A 17525-nucleotide genomic window follows, 5' to 3' on the forward strand; every position below is an offset into this window, starting at 1 on the left:
GCAGTCCCGGAATTCGGATTTGAGATGTACCTCCCTGATGGCTCTGACTATCTCGGTCTCGGATATTTATCGTGTATTTATCGTCCGGGTGTTTCTCGGACAACCTTGATGCACGATCCCTCTCTGGGCTGGCCACTTTCGTTCGCTTGTAAATAAAGTCCTCCCTCTCTTGTCCAGGTGGCTTTGACATGGTGTTGCAATCACTGTTGCTGGCTTGTGCAATTTAAAAACTTCTTATAAGAGTATAATTTAACAGCACATAACTATAAAATAGATGACAATTTCATTTGCACGAATTATCCCATAGACATATAACAGTCCTAATGATTCCTTGAGGCCTTGCAGTGTCACAATGTTCTCCATGGTTCCACAGGCCCCACAGTGTCATGTGACTCCTCTGTTCCATGAGTCCTGCAATGTCACAATGGACCTTTGGACCAATGGACCATGGGGCTTTGCAGTGTCACAACGCTCTCCTTTGGCTCCACAGGGTCACAACGGCGCACTGATTACAGGCAGCCTCTCTGTGTTATCCTGGAGCTTTGTTTCCATGGGGTCTCGCAGTGTCCCAATGGAGCCTTGGTTGGATGGGGCCTCACAGTGTCACAATGATGCCTACATTCCACTGAGGCACACGGCGTCACTAGGGTCTCCTTGCTTCCATGAGGCCCAGCAATGTCACAGTGGTGTCCATGAATCCATGAGGACTCACAGTGTCCCAATGGTCACTTCTTCTCACATGGCCCCACAGTGTAACAATGGTCCCTTGGTTCCATGGTTCCTGGTCTGGTGCATTCCCCTCTCCCCTTCTCAGACCGCCCTGCCAGCTGAGAAATGCTCACTGGGCCTGGGCCTTGGCCAGCAGCCCCTGGGCTCAGCTCCTCTGGAGCTCATCACAGACACTGTCTGCTCCAGGCTCAACCCTTCATTCCCTGGGGAGATGCCAAAGCCTCCACAGGGAACATTTCCCTTTGCTCAGGGGAATTTCACACAGGTGCCTTGTAGTGACTCTTTGTGTCTGTGTGCACACAGGAGTGCCTGTGCTCAGGGAAATGTGGCAGATATGCTGCTCCCTGAGGGCTTTGGATGCATTGGATAGCTGAGCCAGTCAGGCCTGGAAGTAAGGTTAAGGCATGTCACCCTGATTCTTAAGATTTTCTAAAGCCTTCTGAGTTTCCATTCTGTTGGAGAACCTTCCCACACAATTTCTGTCAACAACATATTGTTTACAATCTTTTATGGGGCTGGACAAACTTGATGTACTAGTGGTTTGTCCAATGTCTTTGGACAGGTGGCTCATTCACTCTCCAATCCAATGTCACCTTTGGGAAAGTATAAAAGTTGGAGTCAGAGAATAAACTTTTATCTTTACCTTGCAAATAGCAGGTGGCTCGCGTCGTGCTTTCACGTGTCTTATAGCAACAAAGTCACACGCTGTAAGCAAAGTTAAATGCTGCTAAGAGTTGTTCTTTTGCTAATTTGTGAAGCTTAATAGAAGTTATAAGCGAAGTTGAATATTGTTAAGTGTTATTCCACAGCTCTGTTTAGCTTTTAGGCTGTATTCCTTTTATCCTTGCCCTCACTGTCCTTTCGTCACACACACACACAAACACACACACACACACACAAACACTCAGAGACACACAGACACTGGGACAGTTCTTGACTCCTTTTTCGTTTGATTGCCTGGATTTTGTTTGGTTTTGTTGTTGCTTTGTTTCCTTGGTGTGCCTGAAGTGTCCAGTCAGGAGCAGAGTGACTCTTGCCAAGGAACTCTGTGGTGCTGTCAATTAATATTAAAGCTGTTTTATGCTACTCCCCTGCTGGGGATTTTTAAAGTGCTCTCAAGCCCTCCTTCATAAGAGGGTGAAGGAGCCCTGGCCAAGCTCTGGCCCTGGGGCACAGGGATGCTGCTAGGGGGTCCCTGTCTCCCTGTTCCAACTTTGAGGGCCCTGAGCCCCTGTCCCCGTGTCAGGCTCTGGGCTTGATCTCCTCGAACATCCTCAGGGGGAGGCTGCAGCGCCAGGGGCAGGGGGACCCAGAGGGACACGGGATACCACTGTGCACCAGCAGCTTTGGACTCCTCTGGGAGGAACTGTGAGTGGGGGCTGGCTTGAAGTGACCTCCCCAGTAAGGTCACAGAGCCCCTGAGATGTCACACTGTCTCCTGCGATGTCACAGCCCACCCTGGGATCTCACAAATCCCCCTTGTGATGTCACAGAGCCAGTGCTGGTCTATCACTCTGGGATGTCATACAGTTGCGCTGTGATGGCACAGAAGACTCTGGCATCACAAAGTCAGCCCGTGTCACAATCCTCTAGTGCAAGCGGGAATCATGACAGTTCATTTTCCCCACCTCAGAATTAGCAGAAGTAGATAGGCTTATCATGAGAAACCGAATGTGATAAACATGTTAGAAATGAAAGGCTCCAAGTTATTAGTTATTATTTTAATAAAAGTTATTAAGTGTACCAAATATAAATTTTGAGAAAAATGGAAAAAAGCCACTATATAAAAAAGTCAGTGTGGAGCCCGGGATTGCCACCAGGTGAGACACAGGTTTGACAGCTGCAGCAGAGGGTCCTCTATGCTTCACACCGACCGTCCTGTCTGACCCATTTTTATACCATTTTCCATGCCTGAGCCAGAGTCCCTTTTCTTCCTTTTCAAAGTGCATGTATTCATGTGGAGTTCTTTTCTCTGTGGCAAGTTGAACAATACATGTCCGGAGAGTGATGAACACCTGTGTTTGCAGTCCCGGAATTCGGATTTGAGATGTACCTCCCTGATGGCTCTGACTATCTCGGTCTCGGATATTTATCGTGTATTTATCGTCCGGGTGTTTCTCGGACAACCTTGATGCACGATCCCTCTCTGGGCTGGCCACTTTCGTTCGCTTGTAAATAAAGTCCTCCCTCTCTTGTCCAGGTGGCTTTGACATGGTGTTGCAATCACTGTTGCTGGCTTGTGCAATTTAAAAACTTCTTATAAGAGTATAATTTAACAGCACATAACTATAAAATAGATGACAATTTCATTTGCACGAATTATCCCATAGACATATAACAGTCCTAATGATTCCTTGAGGCCTTGCAGTGTCACAATGGTCTCCATGGTTCCACAGGCCCCACAGTGTCATGTGACTCCTCTGTTCCATGAGTCCTGCAATGTCACAATGGACCTTTGGACCAATGGACCATGGGGCTTTGCAGTGTCACAACGCTCTCCTTTGGCTCCACAGGGTCACAACGGCGCACTGATTACAGGCAGCCTCTCTGTGTTATCCTGGAGCTTTGTTTCCATGGGGTCTCGCAGTGTCCCAATGGAGCCTTGGTTGGATGGGGCCTCACAGTGTCACAATGATGCCTACATTCCACTGAGGCACACGGCGTCACTAGGGTCTCCTTGCTTCCATGAGGCCCAGCAATGTCACAGTGGTGTCCATGAATCCATGAGGACTCACAGTGTCCCAATGGTCACTTCTTCTCACATGGCCCCACAGTGTAACAATGGTCCCTTGGTTCCATGGTTCCTGGTCTGGTGCATTCCCCTCTCCCCTTCTCAGACCGCCCTGCCAGCTGAGAAATGCTCACTGGGCCTGGGCCTTGGCCAGCAGCCCCTGGGCTCAGCTCCTCTGGAGCTCATCACAGACACTGTCTGCTCCAGGCTCAACCCTTCATTCCCTGGGGAGATGCCAAAGCCTCCACAGGGAACATTTCCCTTTGCTCAGGGGAATTTCACACAGGTGCCTTGTAGTGACTCTTTGTGTCTGTGTGCACACAGGAGTGCCTGTGCTCAGGGAAATGTGGCAGATATGCTGCTCCCTGAGGGCTTTGGATGCATTGGATAGCTGAGCCAGTCAGGCCTGGAAGTAAGGTTAAGGCATGTCACCCTGATTCTTAAGATTTTCTAAAGCCTTCTGAGTTTCCATTCTGTTGGAGAACCTTCCCACACAATTTCTGTCAACAACATATTGTTTACAATCTTTTATGGGGCTGGACAAACTTGATGTACTAGTGGTTTGTCCAATGTCTTTGGACAGGTGGCTCATTCACTCTCCAATCCAATGTCACCTTTGGGAAAGTATAAAAGTTGGAGTCAGAGAATAAACTTTTATCTTTACCTTGCAAATAGCAGGTGGCTCGCGTCGTGCTTTCACGTGTCTTATAGCAACAAAGTCACACGCTGTAAGCAAAGTTAAATGCTGCTAAGAGTTGTTCTTTTGCTAATTTGTGAAGCTTAATAGAAGTTATAAGCGAAGTTGAATATTGTTAAGTGTTATTCCACAGCTCTGTTTAGCTTTTAGGCTGTATTCCTTTTATCCTTGCCCTCACTGTCCTTTCGTCACACACACACACAAACACACACACACACACACAAACACTCAGAGACACACAGACACTGGGACAGTTCTTGACTCCTTTTTCGTTTGATTGCCTGGATTTTGTTTGGTTTTGTTGTTGCTTTGTTTCCTTGGTGTGCCTGAAGTGTCCAGTCAGGAGCAGAGTGACTCTTGCCAAGGAACTCTGTGGTGCTGTCAATTAATATTAAAGCTGTTTTATGCTACTCCCCTGCTGGGGATTTTTAAAGTGCTCTCAAGCCCTCCTTCATAAGAGGGTGAAGGAGCCCTGGCCAAGCTCTGGCCCTGGGGCACAGGGATGCTGCTAGGGGGTCCCTGTCTCCCTTTTCCAAGTTTGAGGGCCCTGTGCCCCTGTCCCCGTGTCAGGCTCTGGGCTTGATCTCCTCGAACATCCTCAGCGGGAGGCTGCAGCGCCAGGGGCAGGGGGACCCAGAGGGACACGGGATACCCCTGTGCACCAGCAGCTTTGGACTTCTCTGGGAGGAACTGTGAGTGGGGGCTGGCTTGAAGTGACCTCCCCAGTAAGGTCACAGAGCCCCTGAGATGTCACACTGCCTCCTGGGATGTCACAGCCCACCCTGGGATCTCACAAATCCCCCTTGTGATGTCACAGAGCCAATGCTGCTCTATCACTCTGGGATGTCATACAGTTGCGCTGTGATGGCACAGAAGACTCTGGCATCACAAAGTCAGCCCGTGTCACAATCCTCTAGTGCAAGCGGGAATCATGACAGTTCATTTTCCCCGCCTCAGAATTAGCAGAAGTAGATAGGCTTATCATGAGAAACCGAATGTGATAAACATGTTAGAAATGAAAGGCTCCAAGTTATTAGTTATTATTTTAATAAAAGTTATTAAGTGTACCAAATATAAATTTTGAGAAAAATGGAAAAAAGCCACTATATAAAAAAGTCAGTGTGGAGCCCGGGATTGCCACCAGGTGAGACACAGGTTTGACAGCTGCAGCAGAGGGTCCTCTATGCTTCACACCGACCGTCCTGTCTGACCCATTTTTATACCATTTTCCATGCCTGAGCCAGAGTCCCTTTTCTTCCTCTTCAAAGTGCATGTATTCATGTGGAGTTCTTTTCTCTGTGGCAAGTTGAACAATACATGTCCGGAGAGTGATGAACACCTGTGTTTGCAGTCCCGGAATTCGGATTTGAGATGTACCTCCCTGATGGCTCTGACTATCTCGGTCTCGGATATTTATCGTGTATTTATCGTCCGGGTGTTTCTCGGACAACCTTGATGCACGATCCCTCTCTGGGCTGGCCACTTTCGTTCGCTTGTAAATAAAGTCCTCCCTCTCTTGTCCAGGTGGCTTTGACATGGTGTTGCAATCACTGTTGCTGGCTTGTGCAATTTAAAAACTTCTTATAAGAGTATAATTTAACAGCACATAACTATAAAATAGATGACAATTTTTTTTGCACGAATTATCCTATAGACATATAACAGTCCTAATGATTCCTTGAGGCCTTGCAGTGTCACAATGTTCTCCATGGTTCCACAGGCCCCACAGTGTCATGTGACTCCTCTGTTCCATGAGTCCTGCAATGTCACAATGGACCTTTGGACCAATGGACCATGGGGCTTTGCAGTGTCACAACGCTCTCCTTTGGCTCCACAGGGTCACAATGGAGCACTGATTACAGGCAGCCTCTCTGTGTTACCCTGGAGCTTTGTTTCCATGGGGTCTCGCAGTGTCCCAATGGAGCCTTGGTTGGATGGGGCCTCACAGTGTCACAATGATGCCTACATTCCACTGAGGCACACGGCGTCACTAGGGTCCCCTTGCTTCCATGAGGCCCAGCAATGTCACAGTGGTGTCCATGAATCCATGAGGACTCACAGTGTCCCAATGGTCACTTCTTCTCACATGGCCCCACAGTGTAACAATGGTCCCTTGGTTCCATGGTTCCTGGTCTGGTGCATTCCCCTCTCCCCTTCTCAGGCCGCCCTGCCAGCTGAGAAATGCTCACTGGGCCTGGGCCTTGGCCAGCAGCCCCTGGGCTCAGCTCCTCTGGAGCTCATCACAGACACTGTCTGCTCCAGGCTCAACCCTTCATTTCCTGGGGAGATGCCAAAGCCTCCACAGGGAACATTTCCCTTTGCTCAGGGGAATTTCGCACAGGTGCCTTGTAGTGACTCTTTGTGTCTGTGTGCACACAGGAGTGCCTGTGCTCAGGGAAATGTGGCAGAAATGCTGCTCTCTGAGGGCTTTGATTGCCTTGGATAGCTGAGCCAGTCAGGCCTGGAAGTAAGGTTAAGGCATGTCACCCTGATTCTTAAGATTTTCTAAAGCCTTCTGAGTTTCCATTCTGTTGGAGAACCTTCCCACACAATTTCTGTCAACAACATATTGTTTACAATCTTTTATGGGGGTGGACAAACTTGATGTACTAGTGGTTTGTCCAATGTCTTTGGACAGGTGGCTCATTCACTCTCCAATCCAATGTCACCTTTGGGAAAGTATAAAAGTTGGAGTCAGAGAATAAACTTTTATCTTTACCTTGCAAATAGCAAGTGGCTCGCGTCGTGCTTTCACGTGTCTTATAGCGACAAAGTCACAAGCTGTAAGCAAAGTTAAATGATGCTAAGAGTTGTTCTTTTGCTAACTTGTGAAGCTTAATAGAAGTTATAAGCGAAGTTGAATATTGTTAAGTGTTATTCCACAGCTCTGTTTAGCTTTTAGGCTGTATTCCTTTTCTCCTTGCCCTCACTGTCCTTTCGTCACACACACAGACAGACATTAACATACACACTCACAAAAAAACACACAGAAACACACAGACACTGGGACAGTTCTTGACTCCTTTTTCGTTTGATTGCCTGGATTTTGTTTGGTTTTGTTGTTGCTTTGTTTCCTTGGTGTGCCTGAAGTGTCCAGTCAGGAGCAGAGTGACTCTTGCCAAGGAACTCTGTGGTGCTGTCACTTAATATTAAAGCTGTTTTATGCTACTCCCCTGCTGGGGATTTTTAAAGTGCTCTCAAGCCCTCCTTCATAAGAGGGTGAAGGAGCCCTGGCCAAGCTCTGGCCCTGGGGCACAGGGATGCTGCTAGGGGGTCCCTGTCTCCCTTTTCCAAGTTTGAAGGCCCTGAGCCCCTGTCCCCGTGTCAGGCTCTGGGCTTGATCTCCTCGATCATCCTCAGCGGGAGGCTGCAGCGCCAGGGGCAGGGGGACCCAGAGGGACACGGGATGCCACCGGGCACGAGCAGCTTTGGACTTCTCTGGGAGGAACTGTGAGTGGGAGCTGGCTTGAAGTGACCTCCCCAGTAAGGTCACAGAGCCCCTGAGATGTCACACTGCCTCCTGGGATGTCACAGCCCACCCTGGGATCTCACAAATCCCCCTTGTGATGTCACAGAGCCAGTGCTGCTCTATCACTCTGGGATGTCATACAGTTGCGCTGTGATGGCACAGAAGACTCTGGCATCACAAAGTCAGCCCATGTCACAATCCTCTAGTGCAAGCGGGAATCATGACAGTTCATTTTCCCCACCTCAGAATTAGCAGAAGTAGATAGGCTTATCATGAGAAACCGAATGTGATAAACATGTTAGAAATGAAAGGCTCCAAGTTATTAGTTATTATTTTAATAAAAGTTATTAAGTGTACCAAATATAAATTTTGAGAAAAATGGAAAAAAGCCACTATAAAAAAAAGTCAGTGTGGAGCCCGGGATTGCCACCAGGTGAGACACAGGTTTGACAGCTGCAGCAGAGGGTCCTCTATGCTTCACACCGACCGTCCTGTCTGACCCATTTTTATACCATTTTCCATGCCTGAGCCAGAGTCCCTTTTCTTCCTTTTCGGAGTGCATGTATTCATGTGGAGTTCTTTTCTCTGTGGCAAGTTGAACAATACATGTCCGGAGAGTGATGAACACCTGTGTTTGCAGTCCCGGAATTCGGATTTGAGATGTACCTCCCTGATGGCTCTGACTATCTCGGTCTCGGATATTTATCGTGTATTTATCGTCCGGGTGTTTCTCGGACAACCTTGATGCACGATCCCTCTCTGGGCTGGCCACTTTCGTTCGCTTGTAAATAAAGTCCTCCCTCTCTTGTCCAGGTGGCTTTGACATGGTGTTGCAATCACTGTTGCTGGCTTGTGCAATTTAAAAACTTCTTATAAGAGTATAATTTAACAGCACATAACTATAAAATAGATGACAATTTTATTTGCACAAATTATCCTATAGACATATAACAGTCCTAATGATTCCTTGAGGCCTTGCAGTGTCACAATGTTCTCCATGGTTCCACAGGCCCCACAGTGTCATGTGACTCCTCTGTTCCATGAGTCCTGCAATGTCACAATGGACCTTTGGACCAATGGACCATGGGGCTTTGCAGTGTCACAACGCTCTCCTTTGGCTCCACAGTGTCCCAATGGAGCACTGATTACAGGCAGCCTCTCTGTGTTACCCTGGAGCTTTGTTTCCGTGGGGTCTCGGAGTGTCCCAATGGAGCCTTGGTTGGATGGGGCCTCACAGTGTCACAATGATGCCTACATTCCACTGAGGCACACGGCGTCACTAGGGTCCCTTGCTTCCATGAGGCCCAGCAATGTCACGGTGGTGTCCATGAATCCATGAGGACTCACAGTGTCCCAATGGTCACTTCTTCTCACATGGCCCCACAGTGTAACAATGGTCCCTTGGTTCCATGGTTCCTGGTCTGGTGCATTCCCCTCTCCCCTTTTCAGGCCCTCCTGCCAGCTGAGAAATGCTCACTGGGCCTGGGCCTTGGCCAGCAGCCCCTGGGCTCAGCTCCTCTGGAGCTCATCACAGACACTGTCTGCTCCAGGCTCAACCCTTCATTTCCTGGGGAGATGCCAAAGCCTCCACAGGGAACATTTCCCTTTGCTCAGGGGAATTTCGCACAGGTGCCTTGTAGTGACTCTTTGTGTCTGTGTGCACACAGGAGTGCCTGTGCTCAGGGAAATGTGGCAGAAATGCTGCTCTCTGAGGGCTTTGATTGCCTTGGATAGCTGAGCCAGTCAGGCCTGGAAGTAAGGTTAAGGCATGTCACCCTGGTTCTTAAGATTTTCTAAAGCCTTCTGAGTTTCCATTCTGTTGGAGAACCTTCCCACACAATTTCTGTCAACAACATATTGTTTACAATCTTTTATGGGGGTGGACAAACTTGATGTACTAGTGGTTTGTCCAATGTCTTTGGACAGGTGGCTCATTCACTCTCCAATCCAATGTCACCTTTGGGAAAGTATAAAAGTTGGAGTCAGAGAATAAACTTTTATCTTTACCTTGCAAATAGCAAGTGGCTCGCGTCGTGCTTTCACGTGTCTTATAGCGACAAAGTCACAAGCTGTAAGCAAAGTTAAATGCTGCTAAGAGTTGTTCTTTTGCTAATTTGTGAAGCTTAATAGAAGTTATAAGCGAAGTTGAATATTGTTAAGTGTTATTCCACAGCTCTGTTTAGCTTTTAGGCTGTATTCCTTTTATCCTTGCCCTCACTGTCCTTTCGTCACACACACACACACACACACACACACATACACACACACACAAACACTCAGAGACACACAGACACTGGGACAGTTCTTGACTCCTTTTTCGTTTGATTGCCTGGATTTTGTTTGGTTTTGTTGTTGCTTTGTTTCCTTGGTGTGCCTGAAGTGTCCAGTCAGGAGCAGAGTGACTCTTGCCAAGGAACTCTGTGGTGCTGTCAATTAATATTAAAGCTGTTTTATGCTACTCCCCTGCTGGGGATTTTTAAAGTGCTCTCAAGCCCTCCTTCATAAGAGGGTGAAGGAGCCCTGGCCAAGCTCTGGCCCTGGGGCACAGGGATGCTGCTAGGGGGTCCCTGTCTCCCTTTTCCAAGTTTGAAGGCCCTGAGCCCCTGTCCCCGTGTCAGGCTCTGGGCTTGATCTCCTCGATCATCCTCAGCGGGAGGCTGCAGCGCCAGGGGCAGGGGGACCCAGAGGGACACGGGATGCCACCGGGCACGAGCAGCTTTGGACTTCTCTGGGAGGAACTGTGAGTGGGAGCTGGCTTGAAGTGACCTCCCCAGTAAGGTCACAGAGCCCCTGAGATGTCACACTGCCTCCTGGGATGTCACAGCCCACCCTGGGATCTCACAAATCCCCCTTGTGATGTCACAGAGCCAGTGCTGCTCTATCACTCTGGGATGTCATACAGTTGCGCTGTGATGGCACAGAAGACTCTGGCATCACAAAGTCAGCCCGTGTCACAATCCTCTAGTGCAAGCGGGAATCATGACAGTTCATTTTCCCCACCTCAGAATTAGCAGAAGTAGATAGGCTTATCATGAGAAACCGAATGTGATAAACATGTTAGAAATGAAAGGCTCCAAGTTATTAGTTATTATTTTAATAAAAGTTATTAAGTGTACCAAATATAAATTTTGAGAAAAATGGAAAAAAGCCACTATAAAAAAAAGTCAGTGTGGAGCCCGGGATTGCCACCAGGTGAGACACAGGTTTGACAGCTGCAGCAGAGGGTCCTCTATGCTTCACACCGACAGTCCTGTCTGACCCATTTTTATACCATTTTCCATGCCTGAGCCAGAGTCCCTTTTCTTCCTTTTCAAAGTGCATGTATTCATGTGGAGTTCTTTTCTCTGTGGCAAGTTGAACAATACATGTCCGGAGAGTGATGAACACCTGTGTTTGCAGTCCCGGAATTCAGATTTGAGATGTACCTCCCTGATGGCTCTGACTATCTCGGTCTCGGATATTTATCGTGTATTTATCGTCCGGGTGTTTCTCGGACAACCTTGATGCACGATCCCTCTCTGGGCTGGCCACTTTCGTTCGCTTGTAAATAAAGTCCTCCCTCTCTTGTCCAGGTGGCTTTGACATGGTGTTGCAATCACTGTTGCTGGCTTGTGCAATTTAAAAACTTCTTATAAGAGTATAATTTAACAGCACATAACTATAAAATAGATGACAATTTTATTTGCACGAATTATCCTATAGACATATAACAGTCCTAATGATTCCTTGAGGCCTTGCAGTGTCACAATGGTCTCCATGGTTCCACAGGCCCCACAGTGTCATGTGACTCCTCTGTTCCATGAGTCCTGCAATGTCACAATGGACCTTTGGACCAATGGACCATGGGGCTTTGCAGTGTCACAACGCTCTCCTTTGGCTCCACAGGGTCACAATGGAGCACTGATTACAGGCAGCCTCTCTGTGTTACCCTGGAGCTTTGTTTCCATGGGGTCTCGGAGTGTCCCAATGGAGCCTTGGTTGGATGGGGCCTCACAGTGTCACAATGATGCCTACATTCCACTGAGGCACACGGCGTCACTAGGGTCCCCTTGCTTCCATGAGGCCCAGCAATGTCACAGTGGTGTCCATGAATCCATGAGGACTCACAGTGTCCCAATGGTCACTTCTTCTCACATGGCCCCACAGTGTAACAATGGTCCCTTGGTTCCATGGTTCCTGGTCTGGTGCATTCCCCTCTCCCCTTCTCAGGCCGTCCTGCCAGCTGAGAAATGCTCACTGGGCCTGGGCCTTGGCCAGCAGCCCCTGGGCTCAGCTCCTCTGGAGCTCATCACAGACACTGTCTGCTCCAGGCTCAGCCCTTCATTTCCTGGGGAGATGCCAAAGCCTCCACAGGGAACATTTCCCTTTGCTCAGGGGAATTTCGCACAGGTGCCTTGTAGTGACTCTTTGTGTCTGTGTGCACACAGGAGTGCCTGTGCTCAGGGAAATGTGGCAGAAATGCTGCTCTCTGAGGGCTTTGATTGCCTTGGATAGCTGAGCCAGTCAGGCCTGGAAGTAAGGTTAAGGCATGTCACCCTGATTCTTAAGATTTTCTAAAGCCTTCTGAGTTTCCATTCTGTTGGAGAACCTTCCCACACAATTTCTGTCAACAACATATTGTTTACAATCTTTTATGGGGGTGGACAAACTTGATGTACTAGTGGTTTGTCCAATGTCTTTGGACAGGTGGCTCATTCACTCTCCAATCCAATGTCACCTTTGGGAAAGTATAAAAGTTGGAGTCAGAGAATAAACTTTTATCTTTACCTTGCAAATAGCAAGTGGCTCGCGTCGTGCTTTCACGTGTCTTATAGCGACAAAGTCACAAGCTGTAAGCAAAGTTAAATGATGCTAAGAGTTGTTCTTTTGCTAACTTGTGAAGCTTAATAGAAGTTATAAGCGAAGTTGAATATTGTTAAGTGTTATTCCACAGCTCTGTTTAGCTTTTAGGCTGTATTCCTTTTCTCCTTGCCCTCACTGTCCTTTCGTCACACACACAGACAGACATTAACATACACACTCACAAAAAAACACACAGAAACACACAGACACTGGGACAGTTCTTGACTCCTTTTTCGTTTGATTGCCTGGATTTTGTTTGGTTTTGTTGTTGCTTTGTTTCCTTGGTGTGCCTGAAGTGTCCAGTCAGGAGCAGAGTGACTCTTGGCAAGGAACTCTGTGGTGCTGTCAATTAATATTAAAGCTGTTTTATGCTACTCCCCTGCTGGGGATTTTTATAAGTGCTCTCAAGCCCTCCTTCATAAGAGGGTGAAGGAGCCCTGGCCAAGCTCTGGCCCTGGGGCACAGGGATGCTGCTAGGGGGTCCCTGTCTCCCTGTTCCAACTTTGAGGGCCCTGTGCCCCTGTCCCCGTGTCAGGCTCTGGGCTTGATCTCCTCGAACATCCTCAGCGGGAGGCTGCAGCGCCAGGGGCAGGGGGACCCAGAGGGACACGGGATGCCACTGTGCACCAGCAGCTTTGGACTTCACTGGGAGGAACTGTGAGTGGGATCTGGCTTGAAGTGACCTCCCCAGTAAGGTCACAGAGCCCCTGAGATGTCACACTGCCTCCTGGGATGTCACAGCCCACCCTGGGATCTCACAAATCCCCCTTGTGATGTCACAGAGCCAGTGCTGCTCTATCACTCTGGGATGTCATACAGTTGCGCTGTGATGGCACAGAAGACTCTGGCATCACAAAGTCAGCCCGTGTCACAATCCTCTAGTGCAAGCGGGAATCATGACAGTTTATTTTCCCCACCTCAGAATTAGCAGAAGTAGATAGGCTTATCATGAGAAACCGAATGTGATAAACATGTTAGAAATGAAAGGCTCCAAGTTATTAGTTATTATTTTAATAAAAGTTATTAAGTGTACCAAATATAAGTTTTGAGAAAAATGGAAAAAAGCCACTATAAAAAAAAGTCAGTGTGGAGCCCGGGATTGCCACCGGGTGAGACACAGGTTTGACAGCTGCAGCAGAGGGTCCTCTATGCTTCACACCGACCGTCCTGTCTGACCCATTTTTATACGATTTTCCTTGCCTGAGCCAGACTCCCTTTTCTACCTTTTTGGAGTGCATGTATTCATGTGGAGTTCTTTACTCTGTGGCAAGTTGAACAATACATATCCAGAGGGTGATGAACACCTGTGTTTGCAGTCCCGGAATTCGGATTTGAGATGTACCTCCCTGATGGCTCTGACTATCTCGGTCTCGGATATTTATCGTGTATTTATCGTCCGAGTGTTTCTCGGACAACCTTGATGCATGATCCCTCTCCGGGCTGGCCACTTTCGTTCGCTTGTAAATAAAGTCCTCCCTCTCTTGTCCAGGTGGCTTTGACATGGTGTTGCAATCACTGTTGCTGGCTTGTGCAATTTAAAAACTTCTTATAAGAGTATAATTTAACAGCACATAACTATAAAATAGATGACAATTTTATTTGCACAAATTATCCTATAGACATATAACAGTCCTAATGATTCCTTGAGGCCTTGCAGTGTCACAATGTTCTCCATGGTTCCACAGGCCCCACAGTGTCATGTGACTCCTCTGTTCCATGAGTCCTGCAATGTCACAATGGACCTTTGGACCAATGGACCATGGGGCTTTGCAGTGTCACAACGCTCTCCTTTGGCTCCACAGGGTCACAATGGAGCACTGATTACAGGCAGCCTCTCTGTGTTACCCTGGAGCTTTGTTTCCATGGGGTCTCGGAGTGTCCCAATGGAGCCTTGGTTGGATGGGGCCTCACAGTGTCACAATGATGCCTACATTCCACTGAGGCACACGGCGTCACTAGGGTCCCCTTGCTTCCATGAGGCCCAGCAATGTCACAGTGGTGTCCATGAATCCATGAGGACTCACAGTGTCCCAATGGTCTCTTGATCTCACATGGTCCCACAGTGTCCCAATGGTCCCTTGGTCTTACAAGGCCCCACAGTGTCCCAATGGTCACTTCTTCTCACATGGCCCCAGAGTGTAACAATGGTCCCTTGGTTCCATGGTTCCTGGTCTGGTGCATTCCCCTCTCCCCTTCTCAGGCCACCCTGCCAGCTGAGAAATGCTCACTTGGCCTGGGCCTTGGCCAGCAGCCCCTGGGCTCAGCTCCTCTGGAGCTCATCACAGACACTGTCTGCTCCAGGCTCAACCCTTCATCCCCTGGGGAGATGCCAAAGCCTCCACAGGGAACATTTCCCTTTGCTCAGGGGAATTTCGCACAGGTGCCTTGTAGTGACTCTTTGTGTCTGTGTGCACACAGGAGTGCCTGTGCTCAGGGAAATGTGGCAGAAATGCTGCTCTCTGAGGGCTTTGATTGCCTTGGATAGCTGAGCCAGTCAGGCCTGGAAGTAAGGTTAAGGCATGTCACCCTGATTCTTAAGATTTTCTAAAGCCTTCTGAGTTTCCATTCTGTTGGAGAACCTTCCCACACAATTTCTGTCAACAACATATTGTTTACAATCTTTTATGGGGGTGGACAAACTTGATGTACTAGTGGTTTGTCCAATGTCTTTGGACAGGTGGCCCCTTCACTCTCCAATCCAATGTCACCTTTGGGAAAGTATAAAAGTTGGAGTCAGAGAATAAACTTTTAGCTTTACCTTGCAAATAGCAGGTGGCTCGCGTCGTGCTTTCACGTGTCTTATAGCGACAATGTCACAAGCTGTAAGCAAAGTTAAATGCTGCTAAGAGTTGTTCTTTTGCTAATTTGTGAAGCTTAATAGAAGTTATAAGCGAAGTTGAATATTGTTAAGGGTTATTCCACAGCTCTGTTTAGCTTTTAGGCTGTATTCCTTTTCTCCTTGCCCTCACTGTCCTTTCGTCACACACACACACACACACACACACACACACACACACAAACACTCAGAGACACACAGACACTGGGACAGTTCTTGACTCCTTTTTCGTTTGATTGCCTGGATTTTGTTTGGTTTTGTTGTTGCTTTGTTTCCTTGGTGTGCCTGAAGTGTCCAGTCAGGAGCAGAGTGACTCTTGCCAAGGAACTCTGTGGTGCTGTCAATTAATATTAAAGCTGTTTTATGCTACTCCCCTGCTGGGGATTTTTAAAGTGCTCTCAAGCCCTCCTTCATAAGAGGGTGAAGGAGCCCTGGCCAAGCTCTGGCCCTGGGGCACAGGGATGCTGCTAGGGGGTCCCTGTCTCCCTGTTCCAACTTTGAGGGCCCTGAGCCCCTGTCCCCGTGTCAGGCTCTGGGCTTGATCTCCTCGAACATCCTCAGGGGGAGGCTGCAGCGCCAGGGGCAGGGGGACCCAGAGGGACACGGGATGCCACTGTGCACCAGCAGCTTTGGACTTCTCTGGGAGGAACTGTGAGTGGGGGCTGGCTTGAAGTGACCTCCCCAGTAAGGTCACAGAGCCCCTGAGATGTCACACTGCCTCCTGGGATGTCACAGCCCACCCTGGGATCTCACAAATCCCCCTTGTGATGTCACAGAGCCAGTGCTGCTCTATCACTCTGGGATGTCATACAGTTGCGCTGTGATGGCACAGAAGACTCTGGCATCACAAAGTCAGCCCGTGTCACAATCCTCTAGTGCAAGCGGGAATCATGACAGTTCATTTTCCCCACCTCAGAATTAGCAGAAGTAGATAGGCTTATCATGAGAAACCGAATGTGATAAACATGTTAGAAATGAAAGGCTCCAAGTTATTAGTTATTATTTTAATAAAAGTTATTAAGTGTACCAAATATAAATTTTGAGAAAAATGGAAAAAAGCCACTATAAAAAAAAGTCAGTGTGGAGCCCGGGATTGCCACCAGGTGAGACACAGGTTTGACAGCTGCAGCAGAGGGTCCTCTATGCTTCACACCGACCGTCCTGTCTGACCCATTTTTATACCATTTTCCATGCCTGAGCCAGAGTCCCTTTTCTTCCTTTTTGGAGTGCATGTATTCATGTGGAGTTCTTTTCTCTGTGGCAAGTTGAACAATGCATGTCCGGAGAGTGATGAACACCTGTGTTTGCAGTCCCGGAATTCGGATTTGAGATGTACCTCCCTGATGGCTCTGACTATCTCGGTCTCGGATATTTATCGTGTATTTATCGTCCGGGTGTTTCTCGGACAACCTTGATGCACGATCCCTCTCTGGGCTGGCCACTTTCGTTCGCTTGTAAATAAAGTCCTCCCTCTCTTGTCCAGGTGGCTTTGACATGGTGTTGCAATCACTGTTGCTGGCTTGTGCAATTTAAAAACTTCTTATAAGAGTATAATTTAACAGCACATAACTATAAAATAGATGACAATTTTTTTTGCACGAATTATCCTATAGACATATAACAGTCCTAATGATTCCTTGAGGCCTTGCAGTGTCACAATGTTCTCCATGGTTCCACAGGCCCCACAGTGTCATGTGACTCCTCTGTTCCATGAGTCCTGCAATGTCACAATGGACCTTTGGACCAATGGACCATGGGGCTTTGCAGTGTCACAACGCTCTCCTTTGGCTCCACAGGGTCACAACGGCGCACTGATTACAGGCAGCCTCTCTGTGTTATCCTGGAGCTTTGTTTCCATGGGGTCTCGCAGTGTCCCAATGGAGCCTTGGTTGGATGGGGCCTCACAGTGTCACAATGATGCCTACATTCCACTGAGGCACACGGCGTCACTAGGGTCTCCTTGCTTCCATGAGGCCCAGCAATGTCACAGTGGTGTCCATGAATCCATGAGGACTCACAGTGTCCCAATGGTCACTTCTTCTCACATGGCCCCACAGTGTAACAATGGTCCCTTGGTTCCATGGTTCCTGGTCTGGTGCATTCCCCTCTCCCCTTCTCAGGCCGCCCTGCCAGCTGAGAAATGCTCACTGGGCCTGGGCCTTGGCCAGCAGCCCCTGGGCTCAGCTCCTCTGGAGCTCATCACAGACACTGTCTGCTCCAG

The sequence above is a fragment of the Lonchura striata genome, chromosome 4A, assembly GCF_050655825.1.
Source record: "Lonchura striata isolate lonStrDom1 chromosome 4A, ASM5065582v1, whole genome shotgun sequence".
Classification (NCBI taxonomy): Eukaryota; Metazoa; Chordata; class Aves; order Passeriformes; family Estrildidae; genus Lonchura; species Lonchura striata.